Here is a 15,254-nt window from a genome sequence, read left to right as displayed (position 1 = left end):
CCTGCCTCAGCCTCCCAAGTAGCTGAGACTACAGGCGCCTGCCACAATGCCTGGCCATTTTTTGGTTGCAGCCATCATTGTTGTTTGGCGGGCCCCGGCTGGGGATTCGAACCTGCCACCTTAGGTGTATGTGGCTGGCACCTTAGCTGCTTGAGCCACAGGTGCCAAGCCAACCATTTTCTTTATGAGTTTGTTGGCCATTAATATATCTTCATTTGGAAAGTTTCTGTTAATTTCTTTTGTCCTCTTTTTACTATGGTTGTTTATTTGTTTTGTTTTGATTTGCTTGAGTTATTTGTAGATTCTGGTTATCAGTCTTTTATCAGATGTATAGCATGTAAATACTTTTTCCCATTCTGTGGGTTGTCTATTTGATCATTTGATTATGTGCTTGTCTGTGCAGAAGCTTTTTAATTTGATCAGGTCCCACTTATTTGTTTTTGCTGTTACTGTGATTGCTTTTGGTGGTCTTCCTCATGATATTGGCCCAGCAAGGAATTCATGAAGAAGATCCTTTGCCCATATTTTACTTAGTTTATTTAGGTTTTATTTTTGCTATTGAGTTGTAAGAGACCCTTTTGGGTATTGACCTCTTATCAGATACATGGTTTGGAAATATTTTCTCCCATTCGGTAAGTCCTTTATTCACTCTGTTGATTGTTTTCTTTTCTCTGTAGAAAACTTTTAGTTTGATATAATCTGATTTGTCTACTTTTGCTTTTTTTCCTGGGCTTTATATACATAAAATCATTACTCGGACTAATATTATGCAGGTTTTCCCCTCTGTTTTCCTCTAATGGTTTTACGGTTTCAAGCCTTTGTTGTAGTACTTAATCCATTTGAGTTGATTTTTGCATAATAGGGGTCCACATTTATTCTTTTGTATGTGTACATTCAGTTTTCCCAACACCATTTGATGAAGAGACTAACCTTTCCCAGTTTTGTGATTTTGACACTGTTATCAAGACTAGTTGACAATGTATGTGTGGGTTTGTTTCTGGGGTTTCTATTCTGTTGCACTGGTCTATGTAATCTGTCTTTACATTAGTATCATACTGTTTTGATTACTATAGTTTTGTAAAGGATTTTGAAATGAGATAGTGTGATGCCTCTGACTTTGTTCATTTTGCTCAAGATAGCTTTGGCTATTTGAGGTCTTTGGTTGTTCCATACAAATTTTAGGATTATTTTTTCATTTCTGTGAAAAGTATCATTGGTATTTTGAAAGAAATTACATGAAATTTATAAACTGTTTTGGATAGTAAGAACGTTTAATAATGTTAATTTTTCTGATCTATTAACACAAGATAATGTTTTCCCCTTTATTTCTGCTTCTTCAAGTTCTTTCATCAATGTTTAATATTTTTCAATTTATACATTTTTACTTCCATAGTTAAATTTGTTCCAAAGTGTCTAAATTTTTTGGTGATATTGTAAATGGAATTTTCTTGATTTCTTTTTCAGATAGTTCATTGTTAACATATTGACTACTACTGACTTTTGTATGTTAATTTTGTATCCCATAACTTTACTGAAGTTATGGGATTCATTACTGAATTCACATATTAGTTCTTTCTAACAGCTTTATTTTTTCATTATGGCGGAGTGTTTAGGGTTTTCTATGTATGTAAGACAATGTCATCTGCAGAGTATTTTCACTTCTTCTTTTCCAATTTAGAGATCTTTGATTTCTTTCTCTTATCTAGTTGTTCTGGCTCGGATATTGACTAAAAGTGGCAAATATGTGCATTCTTATTTTATTCCTAATCTTAGAAGAAAAGCTTTAAACTTTTCACTGTTGAATAGGATTTTAGTAGTAGGCTTGTTATACATGGTCTCTATTATACTGACGTACATTCTTTCTTTCTATACCTAATTTGCTGAGCTGTTTTTCATCATAAAAGAATATTATGTCAAATGCTTTTTCTTCATCTATTGAGATGATCAGTAGCATTTCTTCTACATTCTGTAAATATGGTGTTTCACATTTTTCTCAGTGCACGTGTTGAACTATCTCTGTATCCCAAGGATAAATCCCAATTGACCACAGCAAAGAATCCTGCAATATGCTGTTGAATTTGGTTTACTAGTATTTTGTTGATGATTTTTGCATCAATGTTCATAGGAATATTGGGCTGTGATTTTGTTTTCTTATTGTATCCTTGTCTTAGCCTATGATTTTCTTTTTTTGTAACATCTTTGTCTTATTTTGCTATCAGGGTGATGCAGTCCTCATAAAATGAGGTTAGAAATATACCATAAATTCTTTAAAAGATTTGTAGAATTCACCCATACTGGAATTTTCAGGTTGGCTGTTTTTCATTCCTGACTCAATTTCCTGATTATTTATTAGTCTGTTTATTCTGCTACTATCTTTATAGTATATTTTAGATCCATCTTTTTTTTTTTTTTTTTTTGCTTTTTTTGAGACAGAGTCTTTCTTGCTCTGTTGCTTAGAATAGAGTGCAGTATTGTCATCAGAGCTCACTACAACCTCAAAATCCTTGGCCCAAATGATCCTCCTGCCTTAGCCCCCCAAAGTGCTAGGATTACTACCACAAGCCATTGTGCCAAACCACATCTTCTTTCTTAACATAGGCTTATTGCTTTAATTTTCCTTTTTGGTATTGCTTTGCTATATCCCATTCATTAACTTCCTCATCTAAAGTACTTGAATAGTCACTTTAGTATTCCTTATAGGGAGAGTCTAATAAAGATGAACTTTCTCAGCTTTTATTTATTTTGGTAAGTCTTTATGTCTCCCTTATTTCTGAAGGACAACTTTGAAAAATATAGTATTCTTGGATGGCAGTTTGTTTCTTTCAGACTTTTGAATGTATCATCTGACACTTTTCTGGCCTGCAAAATTTCTCTCAATAAATTCGTCCATAGTTTTATGGAATCTCCCTTGTATGTGTTAATTCACTTTTCTCTTGCTGTTTGCAACATTCTCTTTCTCTTTGATTTTTGACAGTTTGATATTAATGAGTTTTGATGCAGACTTCTTTAGTCCTGTTATCAGTTTGGGGTGCTTTGTGAATCTGGACTTCCATTTCTTTTTCTATATTTGAATTTTTTTTCAGCCATTATTTCTTTAAATAGGCTTTCTACTCCTTCTCCTTTTATTTTCTTCTGCTATAGGAATTCCCATAATGTATATATTGGTTTGCTTGATTGAATATCATAATTCCTTTTTTTTTGCTTCTCTTTCTCTCTCTCCTAAATGGATATATTCAATTGGCCTGTATTCTAGTTCACTGATTGTTTCTTTCTTTCTTTTCTTTTTATTTTTTTTTAGAGACAGAGTCTCACTTTATTGCCCTCAGTAGAGTGCCATGGCAGCATCACATAGCTCACAGCAACCTCCAACTCCTGGGCTTAGGTGATTCTCTTGCCTCAGCCTCCCAAGTAGCTGGGACTACAGGTGCTTGCCATAATGCCCAGCTATTTTTTTATTGCAGTTTGACCGGGGCTGGGTTTGAACCCACCACCCTGGGTATATGGGTCTGGCCCCCTACTCACTGAGCCACAGGTGCCACCCCACTGATGCTTTCTTATACTTGATCAAGTCTGCTGCTTGCTGAATCCCTTTAGTAAATTTTTCATTTCAGCTGTTCTTTAGTTCTAGTATTTCTGAGTGTTTTTTTTAACTTTACTATCTTTTTATTTTAATTTTGTTCAAGTAATGTTTTTCTAATTTTTTAAAATTTTCTATTAGTTTTCTTTTGTAACTCACTAAGTTTCTATAACACAATTAATTTGAATTTTTTGTCAAATAACTAATTCCTAAATCTTCTTGTCTTTCAGGATAGCTAGTGAAAATTTATTTTCTTCCTTTAATTATGTCATGTCTTGTTGATTGTTCATGTTTTCTGAGCATGCAAGAATAAAAAAAAAATGCATGTATTACTGCTTTGGTGTTTGTGCATTTGAAGAAATTTTGCCTTTTCCTAATCCCCTAGAGCAGTGTCAGTTGTAGAAGGAAGTCCACCCCTTTTCTTTTTTCCCTAGCTGCTCCAGGTGTTCATACTGTGCTGGTACTTCAGTGTTTGATATGAGGTAAGAAAAAAACCCTTGGTTCTGTGCCTTTTTTCAATCTCACAGAGCAGTGCCAGCTGTAAAAGAGTGTCCTTTTTTTCTTTATTCCTAGAAGTCTTGGGCATTCAGGTTTCACTGATCATATGGTAGTGTTATAATGGCCATGGTTATAGTTCACTCCATTTCATCTATTATTTTTATTTTAAACTAATAATAGGATTGGGAAGTCTCATGGAGACTATGCCAAGTAACTATGCCAACCTAATTACTTAAAAAAGAGAAGTGGGAAATTTTGTAATTGCTGGATACCACAGAGAGAATTGGTATTATCTTGGAAGATTAAAATACAAACAGGTATATTTCTTTCTGAGGACATAGTCAATGTTTGTTTGTATATTTATTTATATAAGCTCCACAAATAAATTTGGCACAGGTGGCCAAATGGCTCAGATATATCATCTAATATTCATTATTTCCTGCTTTTATATCCAGATAGGTTACAGATCAGGACTTCATTGCCAACATTAGGTGTAAAAAAGAAAAAACATAAATTCCATTTTGCTCTAATAGTAAGTGCTTTTTTTTTTTTTGTATAATCTAAAGAAGCCAATCCTATGAAAAAGGATGTTAATTCCCAGTCAGTGAATGGTTCTGGTATCTTCTGCTATTTGCATGAATAAAGCAGGTTTAGATTATGTTTAAGAGGGATGTGTGTCTACACACACATACATGTATATACACATACACAGATAATACCTCTTATCTGAAATGCTTGAAATCAGAAGTGCTTGGATTATGGGGTTTTTTTTTTTCCAGATTTTGGAATATTTGTATTATACTCACTGGTTGAACATCTAAAATCAAAAGTTTTCAAAGTCTAAAATGCTCCAATGAGTATTTCCTTTAAGTGTCAGTCCTCAAACAGTTTTAAATTTTGGAGCATTTCAAATTTCAAGTTTTTAGATTTCAGATGTTCAATCTGTGTGCATTTTTATGCGTATTAGTTAAATAAGGTGTAATATTAAGATAATGAGAAAGATTCTATAGCCAAATTAAAAATCAAAAACAACAACAAAATAATATTTTGTGATCATTTCCCACACTTGTTGACATGTATCTTCTTGTTCATGTCTTTTAGAAGTTACCATGGAAAGGTGACCAAAATGGTGGTCCTGATGAGAATAAAGATTATGAGATTTCTAAGCTGTAGATGTCAAACCTTCTTTCATTTCCAAGATATGCATAGAAAGGTGGGGTCATTACCTTATCAACAATTTCTTGTTGCACAGCCCTTGTTGGTGGTGATTTTCCTAAACTTAGTCAAATTAAGTATTAATAAACTCTGACAGGTTCTATGAATACATTTTGCATTCTTCCCACATGAGGTGCCATCTTCCTTCTTTTATTCCTCCCATACTGTGCAGTTCCCAGGCATCATTGCTCAGTGGTAGTCTCTTCCCCAATGTGTGGCATTGCTGCTTCTTATATAAATCTGCATTAGGGAAACATGTTCTGGCATAATAGGGATACTCTTAGCATGTATTATTCCATGTAATGTGCCACTGGATCACTGGATAAACACTTTTTGAAATTAATATCTGAAATACTTGGTTTTGGTTGTTGTTGTTGTTGTTTGTTTTTCTGAGCTAAACTATTTTTCTGAATTTTTTAATTAAATCATAGCTGTGTACATTAATACAATCATGGGGTACAATGTGCTGGTTTTACATACAACTTGAAATGCTTTCATCAAACTGGTCAACACAGCCATCACAGTATTTTCTTAGTTATCATGTTAAGACATTTATATTCTACACCTAGTAAATTTCACATGTACCCTTGTAAGAGGCACCGTAGGTGTAGTCCCACCAATTACTTTCCCTCCACTCATCCTCCCTGCTTCCCTCCCCTCCCTCTCACCCTTCCCTTCTTTCTTGGGCTATAATTGGGTTATAGCTTCCATAAGAAAGCTACAAATTGGTTTCATAGTAAGACTGAGTATGTTAGATACTTTTTCTTCCATTCTTGAGATACTTTGCTAGGAAGAATATGTTCCAGCTTCATCCATGTAAACATGAAAGAGGTAAAGTCTCCAGCATTCTTTAAGGCTGCATAATATTCCATGGTGTACAGATACCACAATTTATTGATCCATTCATGGGTCAATGGGCACTTGGGCTTCTTCCATGATTTAGCAATTATGAATTGGGGTGCAATAAACATTCTGGTACATATATCTTTGCTATAATGTGATTTTTGGTCTTCTGGATATACCTGTCTCTTTTATCATTTACTTCATATTAGTCCTTAATTAGACAACTCTTTGCTTCCTGACCCAAAATGTTTCTTCACTGCTGAAGGTGAGAATTACAAATACCATGTTAGCAGTAGGAATCATAATGCATGGGTCTCATCTTGCATATGTTACCTTTGTTGGGCACTTTTCTGAGATTCTTATATAAAGTCCTCTAGATCACATTCCTTTTTCTTCTTTCTATAAACATATCCAACAAAGAGAAAATTGCATGCCTTAGAGCAAGTTCCCAAAGTAAAATTTACATCTGCTTTCTTTTACAGCCCAATAGCAAGCATCCTTCTCACTTTCTTTTGTTGAGTCACAGTCACATTCCTCTCTTTCTACCAATTTGTTACAATATTACTTTTGTAAAGGACCAGCTATAGGTACATTATGGAATCATTCAGAATTACTGGAGACTCAATTAAAATAGCCATCACACTGACCAGATGTGTCTAACTTATTCATAATGCATTTCTCTGGATTACATGTTTCATGAGCAAACAAGTATTACCTCCACACCCCAATTCAATACTCTCAGAAAAAAATTGCAATTGGTAAAAACTGATGTCTTCTACAGAGTCCATATTGGCTGATGCTGAAGAATTATCATATTATAAGCAAAAAAATGTGCAAGGTCAAAATGAGCCTTACGAAACTATTGATTTCTCAGTCTTGGAGTACTGTGTGAATGTTGCTTACTTCTTTTCTGTCAACATTCATTGGAATTGATTGTGTTTTCATAGCAGCAAATTAAATAACAGCATTTAATGTCTCAATATGGTCTCCAGAAAGTTAGTAATCATCATTTATATTAACACTTTAATGTACTGTGCCTTGTATGTGTGCTTAGTTTCCCATCACTACCCTCAAGATCAACTACCTTCTTGAATAAATGTGTTCCTAATATGTGTGTCTTTACTCTTTTCATTCAAAAAACAAGTTTATCTGTCTACATCTTCGTGGGATATCCTTAGAGGGAGCTCACCTTTCTAGAGGTGATTTTGTAAGAAGTGAAGGCCCAGTCTGAGTGAAGATGAAAGGTGGGAGAGGCAGACAGCAGCAAGAAGCAAATAGCTCCTGACTCAGAAGGTGATGTGTGCCTGGGTCAGGGAAGGCAGTACCCTAGAGGTGGAGCTAGAGTGGCTAAGGCCCAGCAGCTGAGTCTTCTGCCAGCTCTGCTGATCAGGGATACTCCTTCAAGAAAGAGCTGGATAGATATCCAATAATGGGATTGCAGAATCAAATCGGAGGTATAGTTTGAGTTCTTTGCGGATTCTCCATACTTCCTTTCAAAAAAGTTGTATTAGTTTGTAGTCCCACTAGCAGTGTAAAAGTGTTCCCTTCTCTCCACATCCACACCAGCATCTGCAGCTTTGAGACTTTGTGATGTGGGCCATTCTCACCAGGGTTAGGTGATATCTCAGAGTAGTTTTGATTTGCATTTCTCTGATGATTAGGAACAATGAGCATTTTTCATGTGTTTATTAGCCATTCATCTGTCTTCTTTAGAGAAGGTTCTATTCATCTTTCTTGATTATTGATATAAGGGATTGTTGGCTTTTTTTGTTGTTGCTCTATTTGAGTTCTCTGTGGATTCTAGTTATCAAGCTTTTGTCTGATTCATAATATGCAAATATCTTTTCCCATTCTGATGGTTGTCTATTTGCTTTGGTTGTTGTTTCCTTAGCTATACAGAAGCTATTCAGTTTAATTAAGTCCAATTTGTTTATTTTTATTGTAGCAATTGTCACTGGAGTCTTCTTCATAAAGCCTTTCCCTAGGCCAATACCTTCAAGTGTTTCCTCCATGCTTTCTTTGAGGATTTTTATTGTTTCGTGCCTTAGATTTAGATCTTTTATCCATCTTAAATCTATTTTAGTAAATGGAGAAAGGTGCAGGTCCAGTTTCAGTCTTTTACATGCGGATATCCAGTTCTCCCAGCACCATTTATTGAATAGGGATTCTTTCTCCCCATGTATGTTCTGGTTTGGTTTATCACAGATGAAGTGGCTATAAGATATTAGTTTCATCTCATGGTTTTCTATTAGGTTCCAGATGTTTATGTCTCTATTTTTGGGCCAATACCATGCTGTTTTTATCACTATGGCCTTGTAGTACAGCCTAAAATCTGATAGGCTGATGACCCAGCCTTGTTTTTATTGCTAAGAATTGACTTAGCTATATGGGGTTTTTACGGGTTCCATACAAACCAAAGAATCGTGGGTTACTAGAAGTGTGCATAGCAGGAGATTTCAACATGATAAGAAATGGGCTGGGTGGTAATTAAGGAAGGATATAATGCTTGAACTGAACTCTGAAGGATGTGTAGGAATTAGTAATAGCCAAAAAGCTATAGGGACTAGAGTAGAAGTTCTCCAGGCAAGAGCCACAGCAATTACAAAGGCTGCAAGGCCTAGTGGCAGGGGCCTGTTAGAGGAACTGAAAGGTCACTAGAGTGGGGAAAACACATTTTGATCTAATTGTTGACATTATCTACTAAGTACAAATGTATAATTGTTTTTGCACTTTCAAAAGATTAATTGAAATATCTCCTTTGCTGCTTCACTAGCTTCATCTTCATCTTAAGTAACTTTAGCTTCACCTTTTTTTAGCATAATCAATAATCTTTCCTAGTTTTTGTTAATTCAGGTAGCAGGACACAGAATCTAAATACCCTTTAAATTTAGACTCAAAGTATAAGTTTCAAAAACAATGTTTTTATGAACTCAGACAAAATACAAATGATTTTTTTTTTTTTAGAGACAGAGACTCACTTTATTGCCCTCAGTAGAGTGCTGTGACATCATAGCTCACAGCAACCTCCAGCTCTTGGGCTTAAGCAATTCTCTTGCCTAAGCCTCCTGAGTAGCTGGGACTACAGGCACCCACCACAACACCTGGCTTTTTTTTGTTGCAGTTTGGCAGGGGCCGAATTTGAACCTGCCGCCCTTGGTATATGGGGCTAGCACCCTACCCACTGACCCACAGGTGCCGTCCCAAAGGAAATTTTTTATATTAAGGATCCAGAACTGCCAAATCTCTTAACCATCTTTTGAATGGATATAATTGGATTTAGTCTGATGCAGTTTTTTCAAAAAATGAATAGTCTCTTATTAAGAGATATATTGTAAGAGAATATTTAGGAACAAAAAGTATGTGTGTTTTCCAGCATATTCAGTGTTATTGGCTGAAGGAAGGAATGGCAGCACAAATTATGGGGTGGTAAATTCTTCACATCTGAATGCTCACCTAAGGGATGACACTTTCTTTTATTTTCTTGATAAATTATGAAAGTTAAAGTTGTAGACATTCTGGCCATTTATAGGCTCCTAATGACCCTTCCAGAGGAAACTCAGCTGGTATCAGGTAATTATTTGTCCTTTGAATCTAATACTTTTTCTCCATCTTGCCAGGTCATTTGTTGTGTCCAACTTGATGAAAGGAAAATTATAAATACCATTACCACAATAATTAAGTAAATGAGATGAGGTATATATTAACCAATGTGATGTAACACTCCCAATTCTATATGAAATCAGCACGGTCTGCCCCATAAATGCATTAAAGTATATATCATCTAAAAAAAAGAAAATACCATTGCCATCCGTCACTGCTGCAAATCACTGACGCCGGATCCCTTTGCCTGTGTTTATCTAGCAACCAGTGTTGTGTTGCTGGTATGAAGGTTGCCCCACATGAACTCCTCCGTCATCGGGCAGGCCCTGCAGCCTCACCTTTAGAATCAAGACCCAGTGAATGTCTAAACTGTCCTCTGGATCTGTGAATGTCCACATGAAAGAAAACAGAGAAGATGCATCCTGGACACACAAACTATGTAAAAACAAGACCATTCCCCACTCTGCTCATCTAGGAAAAGCAATAGATCTATAAAACTATTTAAAAAAAATTTTTTTAAGGCTGGATACAGTGGCTCCCGCCTGTAATCCTAGCACTCTGAGAGGCTGAGATGGGAGAATCTCTTGAGCTCAGAAGTTTGAGATCAGCTTGAGCAAGAGTGAGACACCTATCTTTACTAAAAATAGAATAAATTAGGTGAGTGTGGTAGCAAATGCCTATAGTTCCAGCTACTGGGGAATGTGAGGTAGGAGGATAACTTGAGCCTAGGAGTCTGAGGTTGCTGTGAGCTAGGCTGATGTCATGGCACTCTAGCCTAGGCAACAGAATGAGACTCTGTCTAAAAAAAAAAAAAAAAAAAATTAAATATGACATTGCTTACCAATATTATCTCCTGATCATCCATATAACAGTTAGACTATCTAAACACTTGTGCTGGTCTAGGATTAAACAAATCTTCTCAAGCCCCATTTTCTCTCTCATAAGAAAGGACTTGTGTTTTTCATTTAACTATATTATAGACCTTCCCAGATGCCTTATATATTTATTTATTCATTTATTTATTTTTGAGACAGTCTCAATATGTTGCCCTGGGTATAGTGCAATGGCATCTTTGTAGTTTTTTTTTTTTGGCTGGGGCTGGGTTTGAACCCCACCACCGCCGGCATATGGGGCCAGCGCCCTACTCCTTTAAGCCACAGGCGCTGTCCAGTGCCATGGCATCACAGCTCACAGCAACCTCAAATTCTTGGGCTTAAGTGATTCTCTTGCCTCAGCCTCCCAAGTAGCTGGGACTACAGGGGCCTGCCACAACGCCCAGCTATTTTTTGTTGCAGCTGTTATTGTTTAGCAGACCCAGGTTCAAACACCAGCCTGGGTGTATGTGGCTGGTACCCTACCCAATGAGCTACAGGTGCTGCCCCAAATGCCTTTTAAATCTAGTTGCTCTCTTCCTTAAAACCCTTCAGGGCCTTTATAACTTATAGGATACAGTACAGAGTCTGAATTTCTTACTTAGCTTGACATCAAGGCTCTTTATTTTACTTCTTTAATAATAAGTATTGTTGCTATTTTCTCCTTCTCAGGATACTTACTTCCACTCTTTGCTCCTTCCACCTTTGTAAAACTTCACACTTAATCCCTTTATCGTGTGTCTGTAGTAGTATACATCAAACATCTGCCACTTACCATGAGCTACCTTGAGTTTTGGTGATCCACTGATTTTTTGCATTCCTTGCAGCACCCTGAACAGTGTAGGTATGTGGAGAGTCACTATCAGCAATAACAAGGATCAGTGTAGTGGTTAGTCATTCTGTGCCCTTTACAGGAATGTAGTAACATTTCTTTTTATTCTTTCTCTATTTGTGAGTGATATGCATCATTCAACATACACATTATTATTTCAAAAATGCCTTTTACCTCAAATATTAATGGTGCTCTAACGCATATATTTCACATAACAAGCACACAAGCTCCTGTGGGGCAGTAATACAACCTGACTCATTATTTTAAGAAAAACTGCCAAGATTCAGAGCAATTTTCTCAGGGAAAAGATTATCAGAGGTGATATGTCGTAACTTTGTTTCAAAGTAGAAATTGTTTAGATTTCATACTTAAACTTATATGATAGATGTGACAGTGAGCTATAGTTATCAACAGATAATTATTATTTTAAAGAAACTAGGTCTTATATACAAAACCAGCACATTGTACCCCATTATTGCGTTACTGTACACAGCTATGATTAAATTAAAAAAAAAAACAATAAACTTTATGCTTGTCCCCTGACCAATAAGCACATTGTCAAGAACGGTCAAAAAAAAAGTGTCATGACCCTTTGTGATGCTGTTAAAATTACTTTAGTTAGCACATTAGCTTTAGCAAACATTGTGCTTGTATGTTTACAAGTGGGAACACATCTGGTGTGTGTGTACCTCCAGAACTAACTGATTTTATTTTTCCCTGCAAATGTTCCCTTGTGTATGCTAACCTTTCTCCAGTCCCTTTTCTCTGCTCTATATTAAACAAATGAAGCATGAAAAAAAAAAAAGAAGAAAAGAAAAGAAACTAGGTCTTAAGCACTGTGTCAGCCCCCAGGGAAGGTAATAAGATGATAAGACCCAAGCCTGGTTAAGTTTAGAAAACATATTTACTCTGTTGATTGTGTCCTTGGCTGTGTAGAAACTTTTAATTTGATCAGGCCCCATACGTTTATTTTTGTTGTTGCTCTGATTGTCATTGGGGTCTTCTTCATAAATTCCTTCCCTAGGCCAATACCTGTAAGATTTAAGAGTTTTTGCAATATTTTCTTCTGTAATTCTTGTGGTTTTATCCATTAGGTTTAAGTCCTTTATTTATCATCAATTAATATGTGTGAGTGGTGAGAGGTGTGGGTCCTGTTTAATTTTTTTATATGTGGCTGTCCAGTCTTCTCAACACTGTTTATTGAATAGAGATTCTTTTCCCTATTGTGTGTTTTTGTCTGGTTTATCAAAAATCACATGGTAGTAAAAGGATCGTTTCATCTCTGCATTCTCATTTTTGATCCATAGGTCTATGTCTCTGTTTTTGTGCCAGTGCCATGATGTTTTGGTTAGTGTAGACTTGAAGTCTGGAAAAGTGATGCCTCTCAACTGTTCTTGTTATGTAAGATTTCTTTGGCTAGTTGGGGTCCTTTCTGATTCCATACAAAATATAGAACTATTTTTTCTAGAACTTCAAAAACTGACAACACAAGTTTAATGAGTGGTGCATTGACTCTATCAATCACTTTGGATAATATTGCCATTTTAACAATGTGGAGTCTGCTGATCCATGGGCATGATGTGTTTTTCCACCTGTTAACATCCTCTGTGATTTCTTTCTTCAGTGTTTCATAGTTCTTCCTATTACAGACTTTCACCTCCTTAGTTAAATGTGTATATATTCTTAGAACAGAAACTTTTTAAAGAAAGATAGTCTAATGGCCAATAAACACATGAATGAATGCTCAACATCTCTAATCACCAGGGAAATACAAATCAAAATCACAATGAGATATTACCTAATTTCAGTGAGAATGGAGTTTATCAAAACGTCCTAAACACTATCAGACACTGGAATGGATGTGGAGAGAAAAGAATGCTTATACACTATTGGTGGGACTACAAACTAATACAACCTCTATGGAAAGCAGTATGGAGGTATCTCAAAGAACTAAAAGTAGACCTACCTTTGGACCCACAATCCACTACTAGCCATTTGTCCCAAGGGAAAAAACGTATTTTATCAAAAAGACTCTTGTACTCAAATATTTATAGCAGAACAATTCACAATAACAAAGATGTAGAGACAACCCAAGTGCCCATCAATACATCAGTGGATTAATAAAATGCTGTATGTGTATACCATGGAGTACTATACAGTCATAAAAAAAATGGTGATCTAGTATCTTTTCTAATCACCTAGATGGAACTGGAAATCATCCTTCTAAGCAAAGTATCACAAGAATGGAAAGGCAAACACTACATGTACTCAATACTAAACTGGAACTAGTCAATTAACCCTTATGTGCACAACTGGAAGTAAAACTCAACAGAAATCTAGTAGAGGGACAGGGGAGGATGGGGAGAGTAAACTCACACCTAATGGGTGTAATCCACATTTTCTGGGTGAAGGGCTCACTTACAACATCAACTTGAAATGTACAAATGCAAACTATGTAACCAACATGTATGTACCTCTGAAGTAAAAAAATAAATTTTTGAAATATGCAGAAGATAAAAGCATAACTCTTCTCTCTACCTTCTAATAAATTTCTAGCAAATGGTTACCATCCAGCCACTCACTGTGATGCTGAAGAGGAGATTCCTTCTGGAGTGGAACTTCTGACTTTGAGGAAACCCACAAAGGTCTCTTTGGAGATTTAAATTGTCTTTTGAAGTGTAAATTACAATTTAAACAGCCTATTCCTACATTGCACAAATATAAGGAAAGTTACTAATGATGCCTTAGCAAATATTTCCTGCGATCTATCTATCTATCTATATTAATATATATATATATATTATTAATTTTTTTTTCTAGAGGTAGATTTGGAGTGAACATAGGATAAGAAAGAATTGTCACCAACATGTTCTATTCTAGTCAAGAAAGGGTTCAGCATGGCAGGGAACTTGTGCCACGTCTTTGAATCCCAGTTCTTGGACCTCCTCTCCCCCATTACTCAACATAGCCCTTTACCTCCTTAGACTTTCATGTCAACATTTGGTTGGGGTTTGCTGTAGGTCTTCCCCACTGTACTAGTGCCTGTGTTTTCACTTAGGTTCCTCATTCCTTCACCTTCCTGGTGACCTCCATATCTTAAAATTATTCTGTCACCTCCTTTAACCTTCAGGTGAAAAGTCTACTACCCAGCTTAGCATATAGAGCCTTACATGATCTTGCCACTTTTCTGGCCTGCTCACCTGCCACTTCTCCCTATATATCTGAATTTAGGCAGGAGGTACTATTTGTAGTATCCCAAACAAACTATGCTTTTCACACCTCTGTGCTATTGGTTCTTTGCTCTTAACACCTTCTTTTCTCCCAATAGTTACAATTTGATTTCTTCTTCTAGATTTCTAAAGCATCCTGTGCCTTTATGTACACTTATATACTGGGCTGAGGATGTTTTTCACCAGTTTCTAATTTTTAAAGTTGCTGTCTTATGTTATCCATCAGTTTCATTAATCAGTCAGCTGTGGAGGTGAGTGACTGAGTCTTATCTTTGTGTCACTGGGTCCAGTGCATTGCTTAACGCCTAGGCCCTCAGTAAATGTTGAAGGAGTGGATAAATGAATGAATGAGATTCCTCTAGGCAACATGTGCAGATTATTTGGGGGAGTGTTGGGGGATGGTGGAGATATCGGAAGTAGAAAACTTTACTAAATTGATTACATTATCAGAAAAAGAAGGCTAAACTGGTACTAAAAGAATAAGCCCAAGAACACAAACAATAGATCATTTAACTCTTGAAGAAGAATGGACGTGAAGAATAGACAGATGAAATATTCACAGTGACCTGCAGTGTATTGAATGTCAG

The sequence above is a fragment of the Otolemur garnettii genome, unplaced genomic scaffold (genome assembly GCF_000181295.1).
Source record: "Otolemur garnettii isolate 467f Iridium unplaced genomic scaffold, OtoGar3 scaffold00073, whole genome shotgun sequence".
NCBI classification, from domain to species: Eukaryota; Metazoa; Chordata; class Mammalia; order Primates; family Galagidae; genus Otolemur; species Otolemur garnettii.
The sequence above is the reverse complement of the archived record's forward strand: the minus strand, read 5'-3'. Positions refer to the sequence as shown.